At 51.6% G+C, this 20,344-nt stretch overlaps 1 protein-coding gene across 1 annotated transcript in view; it reads right to left on the bottom strand.

The window, feature by feature from the left end:
* Positions 1–20,344, bottom strand: part of LOC119978398 (ankyrin repeat and fibronectin type-III domain-containing protein 1-like) — a 1,132,713-nt gene that overhangs the window by 328,923 nt on the left and 783,446 nt on the right. The gene's annotated exons all lie outside the window — the stretch shown is intronic.

Raw genomic sequence — 20,344 nt, 5'->3', positions numbered from 1 at the left:
CGCTCACACCACCCCCTCTGCTCACACCACCCCCCGTCCGCTCACACCACCCCCTCCGCTCACACCACCCCCTATGCTCACAACAACCACCTCGCTCACACCACCCCCTCCTGCTCGCAACACTCCCTCCGCTCACCACCACCCCCCTCTGCTCACACCACTCCCACCACCCCCTCCGCTCACACCCACCCCCTCCGCTCACACCACCCCCTCCGCTCACACCACCCCCTCCGCTCACACCACCCCCTCTGCTCACACCACCCCCTCCGCTCACACCACCCCCTCTGCTCCCACCACCCCCTCCGCTCACACCACCCCCTCTGCTCACACCACTCCCTCCGCTCACACCACCCCCTCCGCTCACACCACCCTCTCTGCTCACACCACCCCCTCTGCTCACACCACTCCTCCGCTCACACCACCCCCTCTGCTCACACCACTCCCTCCGCTCACACCACCCCCTCTGCTCACACCACCCCCTCCACTCCCACCACCCCCTCTGCTCACACCACCCCCTCCGCTCACACCACTCCCACCACCCCCTCTGCTCACACCACCCCCTCTGCTCCCACCACCCCCTCTGCTCACACCACCCCCCTCTGCTCACCACACTCCTCCGCTCACACCACCCCTCTGCTCACACCACCCCCCTCCCCTCCCACCACCCCCTCTGCTCACACCACCCCCTCCGCTCACACCACTCCCACCACCCCCTCTGCTCACACCACCCCCTCCGCTCACACCACTCCCACCACCCCCTCTGCTCACACCACCCCCTCCGCTCACACCACCCCCTCTGCTCACACTATCCCCTCTGCTCACACCACTCCCACCACTCCCTCCGCTCACACCACCCCCTCCGCTCACAGTATCCCCTCTGCTCACACCACCCCCTCCGCTCACACCACCCCCTCCGCTCACACCACCCCCTCCGCTCACAGTATCCCCTCTGCTCACACCAACCCCTCCGCTCACACCACCCCCTCCGCTCACACCACCCCCTCCACTCCCACCACTCCCTCCGCTCACACCACCCCCTCCGCTCACACCACTCCCTCCGCTCACACCACCCCCTCCGCTCACACCACCCCCTCTGCTCACACCACCCCCTCCGCTCACACCACCCCTTCTGCTCACACCACCCCCTCCGCTCACACCACCCCCTCTGCTCACACCACTCCCTCCGCTCACACCACCCCCTCCGTTCACACCACCCCCTCCGCTCACACCACCCCCTCCGCTCACACCACCCCCTCCGCTCACACCACTCCCACCGCTCCCTCCGTTCACACCACTCCCTCCGCTCACACCACCCCCTCCGCTCACACCACTCCCTCCGCTCACACCACCCCCTCCGCTCACACCACCCCCTCCGCTCACACCACCCCCTCCGCTCACACCACCCCCTCTGCTCACACCACTCCCACCACTCCCTCCGTTTACACCACCCCCTCCGTTCACACCACCCCCTCCGCTCACACCACTCCCTCCGCTCACACCACCCCCTCCGCTCACACCACCCCCTCTGCTCACACCACCCCCTCCGCTCACACCACTCCCTCCGCTCACACCACCCCCTCCGCTCACACCACCCCCTCCGCTCACACCACCCCCTCTGCTCACACCACCCCCTCTGCTCACACCACCCCCTCCGCTCACACCACCCCCTCCGCTCACACCACCCCCTCCGCTCACACCACCCCCTCCGCTCACACCACCCCCTCCGCTCACACCACTCCCACCACCCCCTCTGCTCACACCACCCCGTCCGCTCACACCACCCCCTCCGCTCACACCACCCCCTCCGCTCACACCACCCCCTCCGCTCACACCACCCCCTCCGCTCACACCACTCCCACCAACCCCTCTGCTCACACCACCCCCTCCGCTCACACCACCCCCTCTGCTCACACCACCCCCTCCGCTCACACCACCCCCTCCGCTCACACCACTCCCTCCGCTCACACCACTCCCTCCGCTCACACCACCCCCTCCGCTCACACCACCCCCTCTGCTCACACCACCCCCTCCGCTCACACCACTCCCTCCGCTCACACTATCCCATCTGCTCACACCACTCCCTCTGCTCACACCACCCCCTCCGCTCACACCACCCCCTCCGCTCACACCACTCCCACCACCCCCTCCGCTCACACCACCCCCTCCGCTCACACCACCCCCTCTGCTCACACCACTCCCTCCGCTCACCCCTTCCTTTTAATATAAGTGTCAGATTCAGTTGTGATTAGCTATCCAATCTCAAAATCTTGCTTTACTGTTTGTGAGCAGAAACTCACCATAAGCCAGCGGATCTGGGCCAATCCAGCAGGTCCCACTGAGGAACAAGCTGCTTGACAAATGCAACACAGACAATGTGACATAGTACATTTTGGTAGGAAGAATAGGAAGGTCACTTATTCCTTGGAAGGTGTGGTCTAGGTGGAGTACAAAATAAAGGGATGCATCAATCATTTAAACAAAAAGTAATCCAAGCACTGGGTTTTATTTCTAAAAGGATAAAATTGAAATTTTTAAATGCTAAATCTGTATCCTTGTGTGATCTCAGCGATGTTGTAACTGGATGGAAATATCTCAGAATGGAAGCCTGGTTCAAAAGACCTTAAACTTTTACCTTTTTTTGTCAAACGTGAGGGAACAGAGTCACAGGCCAGCTAATTGGTGTGAACCAAAAAAAATTATTAAACATGGGAAAATTGGACTATAATACAATATTCCTCTACCCCCCTTAACTTAACAGTTGCACAGAGATTTTAGGATTGACACAAATAACAAAATATATTTGAAGCTACAATGGTCTCATTAGCACACAAAGTCCTTTTTAACACCACACAGATTGGCTGTGGTCAAACACATAGATCATAGAATTTACAGTGCAGAAGGAGGCCATTCGGCCCATCGAGTCTGCACCGGCTCCTGGAAAGAGCACCCCATCCAAGGTCAACACCTCCACCCTATCCCCTTAACCCAGTAACCCCACCCAACACTAAGGGCAATTTTGGACACCAAGGGCAATTTATCATGACCAATCCACCTAACCTGCACATCTTTGGACTGTGGGAGGAAACCGGAGCACCCGGAGGAAACCCACGCACACACGGAGAGGATGTGCCGACTCCGCACAGACAGTGACCCAATACTCCACTCTGAATCCAAATTAGTATCTGTGGATTGCTCTTCGGAATTCCCCCCAGATGATTGTCACGTGAGAGTTTCCAAAGTCCACTCCCAAAATCATAGGCGGGATTCTCCCTTCTGACGGCAGAGTGTTGACGCCGACGTAAAAACCGGAAAGTTTAATGATAGCATCATCGGACCTCTAAGTGTAGCGATCCTCTGCCCTACAGGGGGCCGGCATGGCACTGGAGCGACTCTCGCCGCTCCAGCTACTGATACCAGCATCAAGCGTGCCCCGCGGGTCTCCGCATGCGTGCTGCAATCGGTGCGAATGCACGCTGTGACCGGCGTGAACTCACGCATGCACGGTAGCTTCCTTCTCCCACGCTGGCCCCAACGAAACAGGGCGTAGGGCTATAGGGGCCGGCGCGGAGTAGACGAGGCCCCCACCAGGAGAGGCCAGCCTGCCGAATGGTAGGCCCCGATCGTGGGCCAGGCCACAGTGGAGGCCCCCAGGTCAGATCCTCCCTCCCCCCCACCAGGCCACCCGCCACAGGATGGACGCCAAGGTCCCGCCAGGTAAGACCGCATGTGAACGGCGCCGGCGGGGACCCGGGCTTTCTTGGCGACCACTCGGCCCATCCTGGGCGGAGAATCGCCGGGGGGGGGCACGTAGAGCAGCCCCCGACTAGTGGCGGCCGACCACGCCAGCACCAATGGCGCTGATTCTCCGGTCGCTGGAGAATCGGCGGACCGGCATTGCACGAATCGCGCCCGGCCCGGCGATTCTCTGGACCGGCGTGGGCTGAGAGAATCCCGCCCCATTTTTAAAACCTTCTCTCGCAATAAGGCTTCAGCTTGTATTCGGTAATCCACTCCAGGTTTTCCAAAAAGACTCTTTTGAACCAGAACGTCTGCTCCACTTCTACCAGCGAATCCACTCCAGGTTTTTAAACCAATCCATTTAGGATTCCTTTGTCTCGACTGATTTCCAGTGTGAACACAAAAAGGGAAAAAATCTGTACAGTCTGTATAGTTGATTGCTGGGAAATATGCTTCCCAGAGTGTTTATTTGTTGTAACCTGTTTTGATACATGTTTGTAATAAAATATATTTTTTTAAATAGATCCCTCTATCACAGTTGGAACTTAACCAACCCCCACACACACAAACCCCTTTTTCCAGCATGAATCTAACTATAAGTCCCTTTGAGGCACAGAAACAGTCGATCATACCTACCTAAAACTATACCTTGGGCGCAATTTAATATTGTTTAGCTAGGTGTTTCCCAACGCTGGCCGAGATCAACCCCGCTATTAAATGGGACTCTGCTTCATTTCTGAGTCACTGTGAGGAACACCCCGCCGTGGCGCACTTAGTTCCGTTTACTGCACTAACGAGCTCTGCTCACCAATGAAGGACGAGATTAGGGTGCCATTGTTGAATGACGCCCCAATTTCTAGAGTCCCCCAGCACAGCCCCCAGACCCCCCAACATCCTAACTCACCAGAAAGGGGGTCATCGAGCACCCCGCATCCCACCTCAAATGGACAGGACACCCAAAGGCAGGTCCCCGGCACTGGCATGATTCCACCTCGGCACATTGACACGACCAGTCTAGAACCTTGCAGCATTACTTCCAACATGGCAGTGCCACCTGGACACCTTGACACTGCTAGGGTGATACACAAGTGGCCTTGTCAGGGTGCCCAGGTGGTTTTGCCAGGCTGGCAGTGCCATGATGCCCGGGTGGCATCAGGAGTGTCAGGCTACCACCCTCCCAGAGCCCGACCACCCAGGGTCCACTGATCACCTTCGAGATCCCCCAAAGTGCCGGTACGCCTGGTGTGGAAACCAGTGTTAAACGGCACCGCTTGGGGTCTCTTAGGCAAGGCCATTAGGTCCCAGGCGCTGGGTAGATCCGGCGTAGACATATTCAAGTGAGACTAACTGCTCACTTGAATATGCAAATCTGGGTCCTGACGTCAATGGGCGGGATCCAGATCGTGACATCGCGCAAGATCTCGTCAGTTCTCGCAGTGCTTGACAAAGTCAGTAAACTTGCAAGAGGCCTCTCATGAGATTTACCAGCCTCGTCGCATCCTGAGTCAGGCACGGCGAGGTCGGTAGAGTGTGCCGCTTACTTCTAATGTATACCAATACAAATATATATCCCTTAAAACAGCATTTTTTTTGCTAACAGTTTGAATACATCTAGAATACTGCAAGCAGTTCTGGTTGCCTCATTATAAAAAATATAAAGAGGCACTGGAGAGGGTGCAGAGAATGTCAGAAATATGTGGGTACTCAAATCAGGAAGGGATTGACTGGCTTGGACTCTTTTCTCTTGAAAAGCCAGCTGAAGAGTGCCCTGATAGAGTGGATACAGAGAGAATGCTTCCAATTGTGGGAAGAGCATAACTACAGGCTATTAATAAAAGGCAGTCACCAACAGATCCAATCGAGAATTCAGAAGAAACTTCTTTACCCAATGAGTGGTGAGAAGGTGGAAGTTGCCACCACAGAGAGTGTTTGAAGCAGATAGTATAGATGTTTTTAAGAGGAATCTGGACAAGCAAATTAAGAAGACAGGGTAGAGGGTTACAATGATAGGTTTTGGTGAGGAAGGATGCAAGGAGGTTCAAGTGGAGCAGAAACACTGGCATGGACTGGTTTTGCTGAATGACCTGTTTTTGTGCTGTATACTCTATGTAATCCTACTTAAACACCTTATAGCATTCAGGCTTTTTACATTACCTCAAGTGTAGAAATTTCCATGAGACGGAATCTTCTCTTCATTGAAAAAACTGATCAGCAAAATGTTTTAAATGATTAGCAAAATAAATAGAAAGTGCCACCTTATGTTGTCACTTTAATGTTCCCAGCTGTGTTAGTTAACCTTCTGACTATCAATATGTGCAATATGACACACACCCTGGTTAAATAAGGCAAGGCACTCTACCATACTGAGGAGGAGAGAATTTGGTCCAGATCAACTGAATCCAACTGAATGTGGTCTGTTTAAATGAGGCACATGAGAACTGCTTCAGAAAGCATTAAACATCTTGGAGTGTGGTTTGAAATAGATATCCATTCGTTTACAGCCGAATTTGTAAAGAAAAAGCCTGTTGGGAACATCAGTGCTAACTTCAACCAGATGTCCATCAGCTTTCCTTGAAGCGAGAGCTTAAAATCAAACAGCTATACCCCAAGCTGCTTTCATCTCAGATTCCCCTCCTTTATTTAGAGCCTAGAAGGGAATAAATTTAAAGTGGAATGGAAATGTCTGGGATATGTTATATAGAGGACAGAAATATTTGCTATAATGTGATATGCAGAGGACTGTAATGGAACTGGGATGATGAGATGTGGAGAGGACAGGAACGTATAGGATGATGTGAGGCGTTGAGACTTGCATAGGACAGATGTTGCTGATTTCACTGGCACTACAAGTACAATGCCATTTCTAAATTATTTATGGAAATAGCCTCACTACTTTTCAGGTTGAACACTGCAGATCCTGACAACACTCCAAGAGAAAAGCTTCTCCTCATTTTTCATCTCCCCTCTAGGAGCAAATCGCTCGGTATCTCTGTTGGGATGGGATTAGTGGGCGAGTGCCTTTCGATACAAGATTGCTGGGTGAGTGTCTTTGTTGAGGTAGGATTGGCAGGTGAGTGTCTGGAGGAGGATCAACGGGTGAGTATCTCTGTTGCGGTAGGGTCAGTGGATGAGTGTCTCTGTTGGGGTGGGATAAATGGGTGAGTGTCTCTGAAAGGGTGGGATTGTGAGGCGAGTGTCTCTGTAGGGGTGGGTTCGATGGGAGTGTCTCGTGTACAGGTGGAATTGTTGGGTGAATGTCTCCGTAGGGGTGGAATCTGTGGGTGAGTGTCTCTTGTATAGGTAGTATTGGTGGGTGAGTGTCTCTGTTGGGGTGGGATCAGTCAGTGAGTGTCTCTTGTACAGGTGGGATTGCGAGGTGAGTGTCTCCGAAGGGGTGGGGATCAGTGGGCGAGTGTCTCTTGTACAGGTGGGATTGTTGAGTGACTGTCTGTTGGGGTGGGATCGATGAGTGAGTGTCTCTTATACAGGTGGAATTGCTGGGTGAGTGTCTCTGTAGGGGTGGGATCAGTCAGTGAGTGTCTCTTGTACAGGTGGAATTGCGAGGTGAGTGTCTCTGTAGGGGTGGGATCGATGAGTGAGTGTCTCTTATACAGGTGGAATTGCTGGGTGAGTGTCTCTGTTGGGGTGGGATCAGTGGGTAAGTGTCTCTGTTGGGGTGGAATTGCTGGGTGAGTGTCTCTGTAGGGGTGGGATCAGTCAGTGAGTGTCTCTTGTACAGGTGGAATTGCGAGGTGAGTGTCTCTGTAGGGGTGGGATCGATGAGTGAGTGTCTCTGTAGCGGTGGGATCGATGGGCGAGTGTCTCTGTAGCGGTGGGATCGATGGGCGAGTGTCTCTGTAGGGGTGGGATCGATGGGCGAGTGTCTCTTGTACAGGTGGAATTACGGGGTGAGTGTCTCTTGTACAGGTGGAATTGCTGGGTGAGTGTCTCTGTTGGGGTGGGATCAGTGGGTGAGTGTCCCGTGTACAGGTGGAATTGCTGGGTGAGTGCCTCTGTAGGGGTGGGATCGATGGGTGAGTGTCTCTGTAGGGGTGGGATCGATGGGCGAGTGTCTCTGTTGGGGTGGGATCAGTGGGCGAGTGTCTCTGTAGGGGTGGAATTGCTGGGTGAGTGTCTCTGTAGCGGTGGGATCGATGGGTGAGTGTCTCTGTAGGGGTGGGATCGATGGGTGAGTGTCTCTGTAGGGGTGGGATCGATGGGCGAGTGTCTCTGTTGGGGTAGGATCAGTGGGTGAGTGTCTCTGTTGGGGTGGTGGCATAAATATGCCTATCCCATTAACGGGGTGCAAATCAGTCTCCCACCGAACTTCAGCGGGCTTCCCGATCCACCATGGTTGGCACCAGTGGAAGATACTGTGGGAATTTTTACGCTTCCTCCAAATTCTCTCCTCCATTGAACCTGCTGGTGGAGACATGGGAGAATTCTGCCCATTGTCTTCCCAGAGTGGAAGAGCCTCACAGAAACGGGGAAATACCCAATCTCCTTTAATGCACAGAAGAGCTGCTTTGTTTTAAGCCACTGTTGCTCGGAATGAAGCCATGAGAATGGAAAGTGATACAACAGCCAAGTGCACCAGTCCTTTACTGTAGATGTCAGTGCAATTTATGCAGCTGAGGTTTCGGGCTGCTAGAAACTGGCTGACAATGTGTCATGTCTCATTAAATTGGTACACTGTACAAAGGTAAAATTGCCAGGGCTGTCACTGAGGCACAAAAGAATCGGTCACAAGGAAATCTACAATGTGGTAATTTGTATGGGTGCAAAAATCATTGTACTGTATGTGTTCAAAGTGTTTGCGTCACAATAGGCCATTGCTGTTATTTAATTAAAGCTAACTCACCAGATCCCTGCAGTTAATGACTTTCCAAACCTCTTGTTTGATTGGAGTCTGTCTGCAACATCTTACTAAAGTTGGTCTCTTTGCACATGTTTCTATCACAAGACACTGTTTCTCTAATTTATTAATCTTCCCGCTGATCTTTGCCCATCTGGTAGTTCCACCCACCCTTTGATATTTATTCTTTAAATGTCTTAACACTTCAATCCAAAGAAATTCCTCTCACACACTAGCTCCCCTGTCTAAGCCCATTCCTCTTGTACCTTTACTTTCATAATAGTTCAAATTGCTACTACTCTATCTCCATCCAAGCCTGTTTCTCTGGTAGCCTAACTGCCATAATAGCTTAACTCTACAGTACCCTGTCTCAAATCCAAGTCCATTCTTCTAGTTCCCTAACATTACAAAGTTTGTTCATCTCGTACCAGATACTTTCATTAAACCTCCCAGTCTAAAACCCTGGGCTGGTTTCTCCGCTGGTGGGATTCTCCGTTGCACCAGCAGCGCACCCACTCCTGGGGATTTCCCGATGGCGTGAAGCTGCTCACAATGGGAAACCCCATTGGCCGGCTGAGGGAACAGACAATCCCGCTGCTGGCGGGGTCATTCCGCACCAGAAAACTGGTGTGGTGGGACAGAGAATCCCGCCGCCTGGGCTGGATTCTCTGCAGCCCCGTGCCAAAATCGCATTTGGCGCGGGGGCGGAGAACCAACTTTCATGCCGAAATCGGGCCGGCGCCACTCCGGTGATTCTCAGGGACCCGAGGATCGGCGTTTCCACGATTTACTCCGTGCGGCTGTGGGGCCATTGCCAGAGGCCCGCCCAGCGATCCTCTGCTCCCAGCTGGCCGAGTTCCCGACGGCGTCGTTCCAGCCACCTATTGTCGTTTGGGAGAGGCGCGTGGCGGCTGCAGACTCAGTCGGCTGCTGTCCTGGTGGGGGGCAGGGGGATCGGGCACCGGTGAGGGGACCTTTTGGCTGGCCAGTGGACATATCGGGCTGGTCCAATGCAAGGGCGCGCGGCCAATTGGAGGGGCCTACATTTCGGAGTTGCCTCCGCAGTCCAAATCCGGTATGGTGCTCGGTGCAGCCGCTGGAGGCCGCTGCCATGCGCATGCTCGGCCTCGAACCAAAAGTGCGGGGGTCTGTATCCGCAGCTGAAGCTGCGTGAATCACTCCGGGTCCCTGCCAGCTGCCTGAAGGTAAGTGAATCAGTTTATCGTTTTTTGAGGAAACTCCGGAATGCAACGACAGGGTTTTTACGCCGGCGCGGGGACTTAGCCCCATTTGGGAGAATCCAGTCCCCAGTTTCTCACCAAAATTCATGCTTTCTAGATTGGTGTTCAGTAACTAGTTCATGAATTTAAAAACAGATAAGAATTTTAAAAAGTGTATGTAAAAGGAGGTAAGTAGCTAAAGTAAATGTCTGTCCTTTGGACCCATAGAGATTGGGGAAGTAGCAGAGTTGAACAAATATTTTGGCGGTGATTCTTTGGCTGTGTTGGGCCCTGTGCAAATCCCACTATGTCAGGAGAATTGCAGGAGAGCCCCAAAATGGGATTTGCAGTGGGTGCAAAACAGTTTCCACATCTTCCATCCAGCTCCAGCTGGAGTGATCAGGTTCTCACCCAAAAAGGGGAAAAATTGATCACAGCTGATTTGCATTCACATCAATCTCATTTGTGAGATTAAAGTCGAATACAGTGACCTCCTGGTAATCTCCTCTGCTCCTTCTCCCTACCGGGCATTATTTACCACTGGTCCTTTAAAGTGGGGACCAGGCGCCATAGTCTACGAAGGGGCGCAGGGAGGTGAGTACTACTCTGCAGGGGATCAGGCTAGGCTGGAGGGGCCCAGGTCAAGGGTCTCCCTCATGCTGGGGATCAATTTAGGTCTGTGATGCCTTGAAGCCTGGGGTGGGATTCTGTGATCCTGAGGCTAAGTGTTGACGCTGTAGGAAACGCCATTGCGTTTCTCGACAGCGTCAACACGGCCTCAAGACCACGGCACTGGAGCGGTTCACGCCGCTCCAGTTGCTGATCCCGGCATCAACTGGGCACCGCGGGATCCACGCATGTGCAGTGGCACCGCCGCCAAAGTGTGCATGCGCAGTGGCTTCCTTCACTGCGCCGGCCCCGACGCAACATGGCGCAGGACTATAGGGGCCGGCACGGAAGAAAGGAGGCCCCCAGCTAGAGAAGCCGGTCTGCCGATTGGTGGGCCCCGATCGCGGGCCAGGCCACATCGGAGGCCCGGGATCAGACCCCCCTCCCTGCCCCTCCCCCCACACACCCCACCCCCACCCACAGGCCGCCCCCCCTACCCTACCACGGCGAGTTCCCGCCAGCTGAGAGCAGGTGTGGCCGATGCAGGCGGGACTCGGCTTTTGTACGACGGCTGCTCTGTCCATCCTGGGCTGAGAATCGGTGGTCCGGCCGCGTAGAGCGACCCCAGACCGGCGCCGCGTTATTCACCACGCCGGCGCCAATGGCATCGATTCTCTGCTCTGCGGAGAATCACGTGCCGGTGTCGAGGCGGTGAGGTGTGCTTTGCCCCGGTCGCGGGGTTTCTCCGGCCCAGCCCGGGCTGAGAGAATCCTCCCCTGATTTCTTTCATGTTTAACACCCTGTAACAGGGCAACACAGCTGCAGCCTGTCTGTCCTAAAATCTTCTCACAGGACAGAGCCATTTTGCAGCTTATTTCTTGGAGTATCATTTCACTCTCCTTGAAGTTTCAATAGGCTCTGTGGTTTCAATATTTCAGTATTTCTTCTTTTATCCCTCTGTACTTGGCACATTGACTTTTACAATAATAATAATAAGCCTCTTCAGTTTCACTGTTGCAGTATGCCTGCTTTTATCTCTTTCTACTTTGTTGTTTACATTGAATTTCACATCCCATTGACTGTTACAAGCCTCATGATTGACAGCTGAAATCTATCTCAAATGAGAGATTAGCTTTATTTGTTTTTCTAGCACTTCATGGTTCATTAACTCTGAAGTGCTTCCTCTTTCGAGCAGGTGTCCTGGCTGGCCACATTCTTTTTTATAGTGGATGGTGTTCTACTCTGAAGTGCTTCCGAGAAAGACAAGTGTTCTGCCTGGCAGCAATACTTTTAGACTGGATCACTTTGCACCTTTGATGCTTGAACAGCATGCCTGCACTCGAGGTATGTTTCCGCTGTCGAAGCAGTTGACACCAGTCAGACTTTAAAGTGCCAGGGCTCCTCAACAGCTACTGTTGAAATCTCTGGATAGATATGATGACCATGCTGGGAGGCTTAGAGGACATTGCCACCCCCAGCTGGTCAGGGACATGGTAGGGCAGTATCAGGGTGCAGTGCCAGGTTGACACTGCTAACGAGCAGGGCCTGAAAGGAAGCAGGCATAGAGGGGCACCATGAAAATGGGGCATGATGTGGGGGGGGGGGGGGGGTCCATGAAGTGGTGGGGACCATGAAGGGGGGGGCATGATGGGGGTGGGGCATTTGCCGACCCCATATTCAGGTATCGCTCACCTAGCGGGGGGCACTGGTACCGGTGAATGGGAGATGGCCTGATGCTGACGAGAAGAGTGGCCTGAAGTGAGACCCGTTATGGGGGCCCCAATGCCAGAATTCCTTGCTGGGGGGGTGGCAGATTGGCTTGATACCAGCGATTTTGTTGGTGGGGGGGAAAGCACTGAGGCCCCAATGCTGGTAAGGATGGTGGGGGGGGGGGGGGGGGGGGGGGGGGGGGGGGGGGCACTAAAGCGTTGATGCAGGCAATATTGCAGGTAGTCCTTGTTAGTGGGAACGGCGGGGGCATCTTTGCAGGTGAGAAATGGGAAGGGGTATTTTCCAATGAGGGTGGGGGGATTTTGCTGGCAAGAAGTGGGGAGGGGGACTGTAGGGTTATTCTGATATTAGGGCGCCCTTTAAAAATGGCACCCCGATCTTGCTTGCATGTTCAGATCCCACACATCACCTTGTTGGGTGAGGATCACCCCGGCTCCAAAAAAATCATGAAGTGTGGGAGGATCGTGGGCAACACGGTGGTGCAGTGATTAGCACTGCTGCCTCATGGTGTTGAGGACCCAGGTTCAATCCCAGCCCCGGCTCACTGTCCGTGTGGAGTGTCTCTCCGTGTCTGCGTGGGTCTCACCCCACAACCCAAAAAAAGATGTGCAGGGTGAGTGGATTGGCCACACTAAATTGCCCCTTAATTGGAAAAAATAGAATTGGATACTCTAAAGTTATGCTGGAGGATCGCAATGGGAATCAGGCTAAGTATTTTGTCCTGATTTTCTCACCCAAAATGACACAATCATTTTTTTTGAGACTTCTGCCCTTTGAGTCTAGCCTTCACATGAGAAGACACAAACTACAGATTAGAAATATAGGGAAATTAAGGAGCTAATAGGAGTGAAAAATGTTTGCGAAATTTAAGGGACTAAAAGCCGATAAATCTCCAAGACCAACTGGCTTACATTCTATGGTTCTAAACACGGTAGCTGCAGAGATAGTAGAGACACTGCTTATGATTTCCCAAATTTCCCTAAATTCTAGAACTGTCCCAGTCGAATGAAAGTTCACGACAGGATTAGTGGGGTTATTACCGGCATTTGTAGCGGTGGGAACAACACCACTATTGAAATGCACTCTGTTTTTTCTTTGGGCCCCAGCGGGGACGCCCCTCCGAGTCTACACTCAGTCACATTTCCTGCACTGAGCTGTTGCGCTCCTCAGTGCTGGAAGAGATCAGAGCTTTCTCGTTCCCCCAGACACCCACAATGCCCAAATCTCCTGTTGGGGGATCCTCGAGCCCTCCGCACCCCAACTCATAAAGGCAGGGGACCCTGGGCCTGATTCCTACTGCAGGCAAAAAGCCACCCGGGCACCTTGACCACAGCACCAGGGTGTCACTGCCAGGATGCCCATGGTTCCCAGATGGCAGCAACAGTGCCAGGGTGCCACCCTGCCCAGAGGTCAACCACCCGGGGGTTTCCCATCGCTTGGTAGACCTCCCCCCAAAGTGCCGTTCTGCCTGGTCCCCGTTTGTGGGGACCAGTGCAAAACGGCGCCCAGCTAGGGTCTCCATGGCAAGGCTGGTAGATCCTGGGTGCCGGTTTGATCGGGCGTCGGCATAGTTAAGCGAGCATGCATATCTGGATCACGCCCCAGATCGCGATGTCTCACGAGATCTCGTTAGATCTTGCAGGGCGTAACAACTGTCGGGAATCTCGGAAGAGGCCTCTCGTGGGATCTACCAACCCTGTCCCATCCTGATTCCGGCAGAACGTGACCGGTAAATTACACCCTATATTAATGACAAGCAAAGAAACTAAGAGTAATATATCCAAGTTTGGTGATGATACAAAGATAGGTGGGAATAGATTTTAGAAGCCATCCGAAAAGGATACAATGCAATATAGACAGGTTAAGCGAGAGGGCAACAAGGTGGCAGATGGAGGCCGTGATTCTCCGCCGGCGCCCGGGGGTTTCCCGACGGCGTGGGGCTGCCCCACAATGGGAAACCCCATTGACCGGCCGGCGTAACGGAGAAACCCACCGGCCCCTCGGGGCAGAAATGTGGTGCGGCGGGGCAGAGAATCCTGCCTGGAGCATATGAGGAATGTGGAGAAGTCTGAGGTTAATCATTTTTGTAGTAGGAACAAAAAAGCAGGATAGTTTTTAAAAGGCGTGAAATATCTAATTGTTGAGTATCAGAGAGACTTGGGTGTACTTAAAGAAGGAATGCAGAAAATTAGTACGTGGGTACAGGAAGCAATTAGGAAGGCATATGGCAGGTTTGTCTTTATTACCAGGGGATTGGAATACAAGAAACAGGAAGTATTGCTAATTTGTATGGTGATGCCAGCCCTGGAGTACTGTGCACAGTCTGGTCTTTGTTTCAAAGTATCAAAAGGAGGATATACAAGCATTGCAAATGGTACAGTGGAGGTTAACTACATTGTTTACTGGGATCAGACTGTTGTCCTATCATGAAAGGCTGAGTAAATTGGGTCAATACCCTCTGGACTTCAGAAGAATGAGAGATGATCTCATTGAAGCATACAATATTCTGAAGAGGTTTGACAGGGTAGACACTAAGAAGTACTTTCTCCTGACTAGGGAGCCTATGAAATGGGGGCACAACCTCACGATAAGGGATTGATCATTTAGGAGTGAGATAACGTGAAATCTCTTCATTCCGACAACTGTGAATCTTTGGAATTATCTACCCCAAATGATTGTGGATGCTCCATTGTTTTGTCTATTTAAGGCTGAGATAGACAGATTCTTGGTCTCTCAGTGAATAGATGGATATTTGGGGAGAGGGCAGGAATTTGGAGTTGAGGTAGAAAATAATAAGTATTGAATAATGGAGATGGCTCAAGGTGCCTCTCTGGCCTAATATCTCCTTTTGTGGTTTGGTGTCATATTGTTTTATAATGTCCCTGTGATGCATCATAAGATGTTTTATTATATAAAAGATGCTATGTAAATATAGATATATTCTATGGTTGTTGGAGCAGTGTCTAACTGATTCCAGAACATTTGTCTTAATTTCTTGATCTTAAAGTTTATTCCACAAATTTGTTCTTCAAAACATATTTAATACCTTTCCTAAAAGTAACCGTATCTATTTAAAACCGGTATCCTGGGGTTCTATGGCAATAGTTCAATTTAAAGTAATATTCAGGATAATTTTTCCTGTGCCACTTTAGATTTACATCCACCGTGGAGATAGACAATAAGACAAGTGCTATTGTCAGCTAACATACTTGCTTAACACATGATTCCAATGCTTCGCTGTATCATGCCACTGTTGCTCATTGTTGCAGACTTGCCTTTACGGATAAAATTCCCTATCTGCTTTTCCAATTACTCCTGGCAAAATTAAAAAAGGTCTCACCGGATCTCGATGTCTGCAGAAGGCACTGCGCAAACCCAAAATAATTTAATCAAATGTCAAGCCGACTGATATCAGCTCTGAGCGTACTGTGAAGGTGTTATGCAACACAGCCAGAGGGAAAGTGACAAAAGATAGAATTATAATGATTTGGCTCCAATAAATCAGCAGGGAAAGGGAAGGTGAGCTGGCTCCTTATTAAATATTCTTTTTTAAAAAATGATCTCCAAACTCTTTTGAATACAATTACTCAGCAAGGAATGTCAAATCCAGACATCCTCATCTATTGTATTTTTTAAAATCAATTTAGTTAGAGGAAGTTAGATGTGTTTCTTTTCAATGCAATGTTATATTCAACAATCAGACAAGAAGTTGGTTGGCGTCAAGAAGTTTGAAGCTGTGGGCTCTCACTGTACCTTACAGCCAGGAGAAAATATAATTAGAGTAACAAGTGGTTTGAATGCATTCCATTAGTGAAACAGTGATCTGTCTGTTCCTGACGTAGAACTAATTATGTGTTGTTCCGCACAGCAGGTACCAAATACACAGGAGAAACTTGAGCTTTTTTGGATGGGTGTATCAACTAACAGAGCACAGACCAGGATTCAAACCTGGGATCTTTGACCTTTCAACTCAGCCCTCTCCAGAGACCCTACAACTAACAATCACAGACCTCTACTTATCCAGGCTCCTGGGAGCTTAGTCAGCTTGTTATTAAATCTAAATAGTTCATACGACCACAACAGAGATACTCCAAACATAGACCACTACTGCAGTTGTGAATGCCTGCCATTGCCTGAAGATTGCAGTGTTAACTTGGAATATATCTTTGCTTTTAATTACTCTACTGTCTCAATCACCTTCAGCTTTTATTAAATTGTATAAGAGGCCAGACTGGCCCATGGCACGTTGTGAGAATGTGTTACATTGATAAATGTAGGCTTGATTCTGATTAAGGTGATGCAGGATGGGGGAGGGTGGCGCAGGGGGATGGTGTACAAGAGCAGGCAGAATTATAAAATACTTGATTAACAAACCACTCGTTCATCTCTTGGATAGGGCAAGAGAGACAGGAAGAAAATAGCTTCACCTGCCAAAGAGAAAAGTCCCAACACAGAAAATAATTAATGGGCACGATTTAATGGAAAGGTTTCTTAGTGTGGTAGCGAACCAGAACTGCCGTGAGCTTCCCGATGCTCGGCCCGGTGAAGCCGTCACCATTGTAAAATGTCAATTGGCCCACTTAACAAGGTCCCACGGGCTTCACGCTGCAAATGATGGTCCTGCCGCAGATTCACCAGGACCGTGCTCACCAGCCCCCCTGCTAACAAGGGAGAGCAGAACTAAAACTGCACCTGCAGCCATGCCTCAGAGAAGACCAACCCCATGATTCGATGATGACGACCTGGGCAGATTATTGGACGCAGCCGAGACCAGATGGCATGCCCTGTTCCCCCAAGGGTCTTGGAGGATCAGCAACGCTCATTGAGCTGAAGCTGCTGCCACTCCCTCCCAAGCGACCATCAGCTCAGGGAGTGTGACCAGAAGGACCGGCACCCAGTGCCGAAAGAAGATCAACGATCTCTACCGGGCAGTACGAGTGGGTTGGCACCAGACCCGCAACACCCCCCCCCCCCCCCCCCCCCCCCTCCACAAGAATGTGCCTGGCACCGCACCATTATGTGCCCCAGCCCACCCATGTCCAGGGGTGCTGCCCACGCTGCTCCCCATATCCCCATCCCCCCTCTTACACCCCATCCTTCCCCCTACTTCCCATTTCCCTCCAAGACCCCACCGCATCCTGAGCTCCACCACACACGCCCGTGAAGAATGACGCATGCTGCTAACAATGCCCCCTCTGTGTCCCGTAAGAGAAGTTGGCCCACAACAGACAGGACAGGGCCCAGACAGGCAGCGGGGTGCAGGACAGAGTCCTCACTCCCTACAACGAACAGGCCCTGGAGGTCATGGGGTGGCCGACAATAGATCCATCACCAATGTAGAGGTCGGCGTATGGCCCAGAGATGAGGGTCCACCGGGCCCTACCCAGATGAACTGTCACATGTGACTAGTCAATATCATACAGTATGACCCATTCCTCCCACTGACCACATTCTCCCGTAGGATCCTCATCCGTCGGTGCTGGCCCATCCAGGGTGGTTCCACCCCCTGCCTCCCATGAGGACACCTGGGGCACATTCTGGTGAACACCACACAGTTGCTGATGCACATCAGGTGGAGGCAGATACACCCAGGAGAGACAGCAGTCGGAGGTCTGCTGGTTCCCAGGACCCAGTTGGGCCCCAGTCAGATGCTGAGCCTCTGGACCTGATTTACCAGGAGCTGATGCAGACGCCAATGTGATATTCAGAGGGGCTATGTCAGCGCCCCTCCAGCAGATCCATAGCCGAATGGAGGAGTCCTAGAGGCTACGGGTGCAGGAGATGGCGCAGATAATGCGTACACCGAGGCCAACACTGCTAGGGTGGTGACCGCAGTGGAGAGCCTGGTGCTCGGCATCGGCTGCATGAGTAGAGATGTCCAAGGCATAGCTCAATCGGTGACGGCCATGGCTGAGCATCTCCATAGTGTTTCCCAGACATTGGGGGATGTGAGCCAATGCCAGGCAGACCTTGATAAGGCCCTGCAGGGCATGTCCCAGTCTCAGGTGGGCATTGCCAAGGCCCTCCAGAGCACATCTTGATTGCGAGGGGAGGTCTCCCAGTCCCATTTGGACATACCCGACGTGCTACCGGACATGTCTGTCTCAGGTGGGCATAGCCGAGACACTGCAGAGCATGTCCTGGTCGATGGGGGCCATGTCCTGGCTGCAAATGAGCATTGCCGGGGCGCTCCAGAGGATGTCCCAGTCACTGAGGAGCATCGCTGAGGGCGTCGACACTATGCTGCAGACATTGGGGAGCCACCAGGGCTGGCAGAGCCAGATGACGCAGGGCCAGCCGGGACTCAATCCAGCTGCCGCTCTGTCCCGAGGTGAACCCCAGGGCTCTATGGGCAATAATCCAGAGCCACCCTAACGTGTGGCAGCGGTGGCCAACCAGTCCCCGAAACTCATCCCACTGACAGCAGCCCGTCATGGAGTCAGCAGCCGGAACAGGGTGGCACGGCGGAGCTCACTTCACCAGAACTGTCAAAAGCCTTCAGCCATGTGGCCTGAGGCCTCCGTGGGCAGTGGGCGGTCGGTGGGGCAGGCGGGCTGGAGTTGCCCCTGTAACGGGACCACACAGTTCAGGAGTTGGCATGGCAGACCTGCAGGCACTGAGACACCATCCCCCCCCCCACCCCCAGCATCCCATTGCCCAGCCCAGGCCATGGCCGGCCATCCCCCTGATCCGCAACCGCACCCATATCCAAGCACTGGGGCATTAAACCCAGTGTCCCCAGCTCTTTGCCTGTGAGCGAAAATGGCTACTCAACTCTTCGGGTCCCTGCAGCAGCATTCCGCCAGCTTCACATTTTTAAAAAGGAGTACTAATCGGCGCCTGTGTGACCACTTGCTGGGGAGGCACTTAGACCACGGAGGGCTGTTAGATAGAGGGTCACTCCTGTTAATTGTATGGAAATTGGGCTTCAGTGGGGATTATTGATTTCTCGCTAGGCTTCGGCAGGATCCTGATTTTGTCAATGGGAGCAGGCTAGTTAGATCGCACACAGATCAGCGCCCGGCATGGTTCTCGAATTTGGCCTCTCCGATGATTTAACGGCCTTGTCGCGCTTTCGCTTAAGTGCAACACGGCCATTAAATCACGCACAATATCTGTACCAAGGCCTATGCAGACTTGCATCAATGCCCAGAGTCGAAACTAATATAATAATACTTACACTTATTTAACATCTTTCAAGTCAAAAAATTTCAAAGCACTTCAGTTACAATTTTCAGGTGCTCAGCTTTATTTTGAAGAGCCGGGACTATTTTTGCATTGACAAAAATTGGCAGCCATTCACAGTAACAGCCCACAAACAGCAATTAGATAAAAGACTAGTGAATTTAGTTTTGATGCTCTGGGCTGGAAGTATGTTGGCCAGTACACTCGGAGAAGTCTCTGTTTTTCTTCAAAAGGATTTTAACATTTACATGAACCACAAGAAGACAGGATTTAACAATAATGTTTCATCTGAAAAACACAGTATTGACATGTAGCAATCCTGCTGTACTTCACTGCTGGGTTATATCCAGGCCTGTGAGTGCATCCTATTTTAAAAGTCCACAATACTACTTAATGCTGTACATTTGTAAGAATGCATATTAAGATTTGTGAATTTTTGTCTTTGTTGAATTTTCAAACTTATAATCATTCTGCAATGCTAAATTCAGCTTAAGACTGCAGCCTGTCTTAATTGTAGGCTAGCTGCCTAGCATAATTCTGGACATGACATAAAATTAAAAGTTAGTTGGTTGGAGTATGATCATTTTGTATTTCAAACATTTTATGCTAATGTGAGAAGGTGGATCCTTGTGATAACAAATTTTCCAGGATGATCTTCTCCCATTCACAACAAAGGTAAGGCACACATTTTAAAAAAAACATCAGCCGCAAGAAATGCAATCTCATGTCACAGTTGTAATTTTGATTGGCAGATCAGTGGGCAGCCTCTGCCTCAACCGAGGATCAATTCATGAACAAGCGTCTGAAACACCCTCAGGACTAAACACTGCACAAATCCATGTCAAACAAGCCCACTGTCTTATCCTCCTTCTCCACCCAAACCCTGAACAGCTAGACCTTATTCCCAGTCTAAAATCATGCCAGACAAGGAATTTAAGAAACCAATGCGTTTAAGTCTACTTTCACATTTGTAGAGTCCTTTCATACAAGTGCACATAAGTACTTT

This window comes from Scyliorhinus canicula, chromosome 15, assembly GCF_902713615.1.
Source record: "Scyliorhinus canicula chromosome 15, sScyCan1.1, whole genome shotgun sequence".
NCBI lineage: Eukaryota > Metazoa > Chordata > Chondrichthyes > Carcharhiniformes > Scyliorhinidae > Scyliorhinus > Scyliorhinus canicula.
The sequence above is the reverse complement of the archived record's forward strand: the minus strand, read 5'-3'. Positions and strand labels throughout refer to the sequence as shown.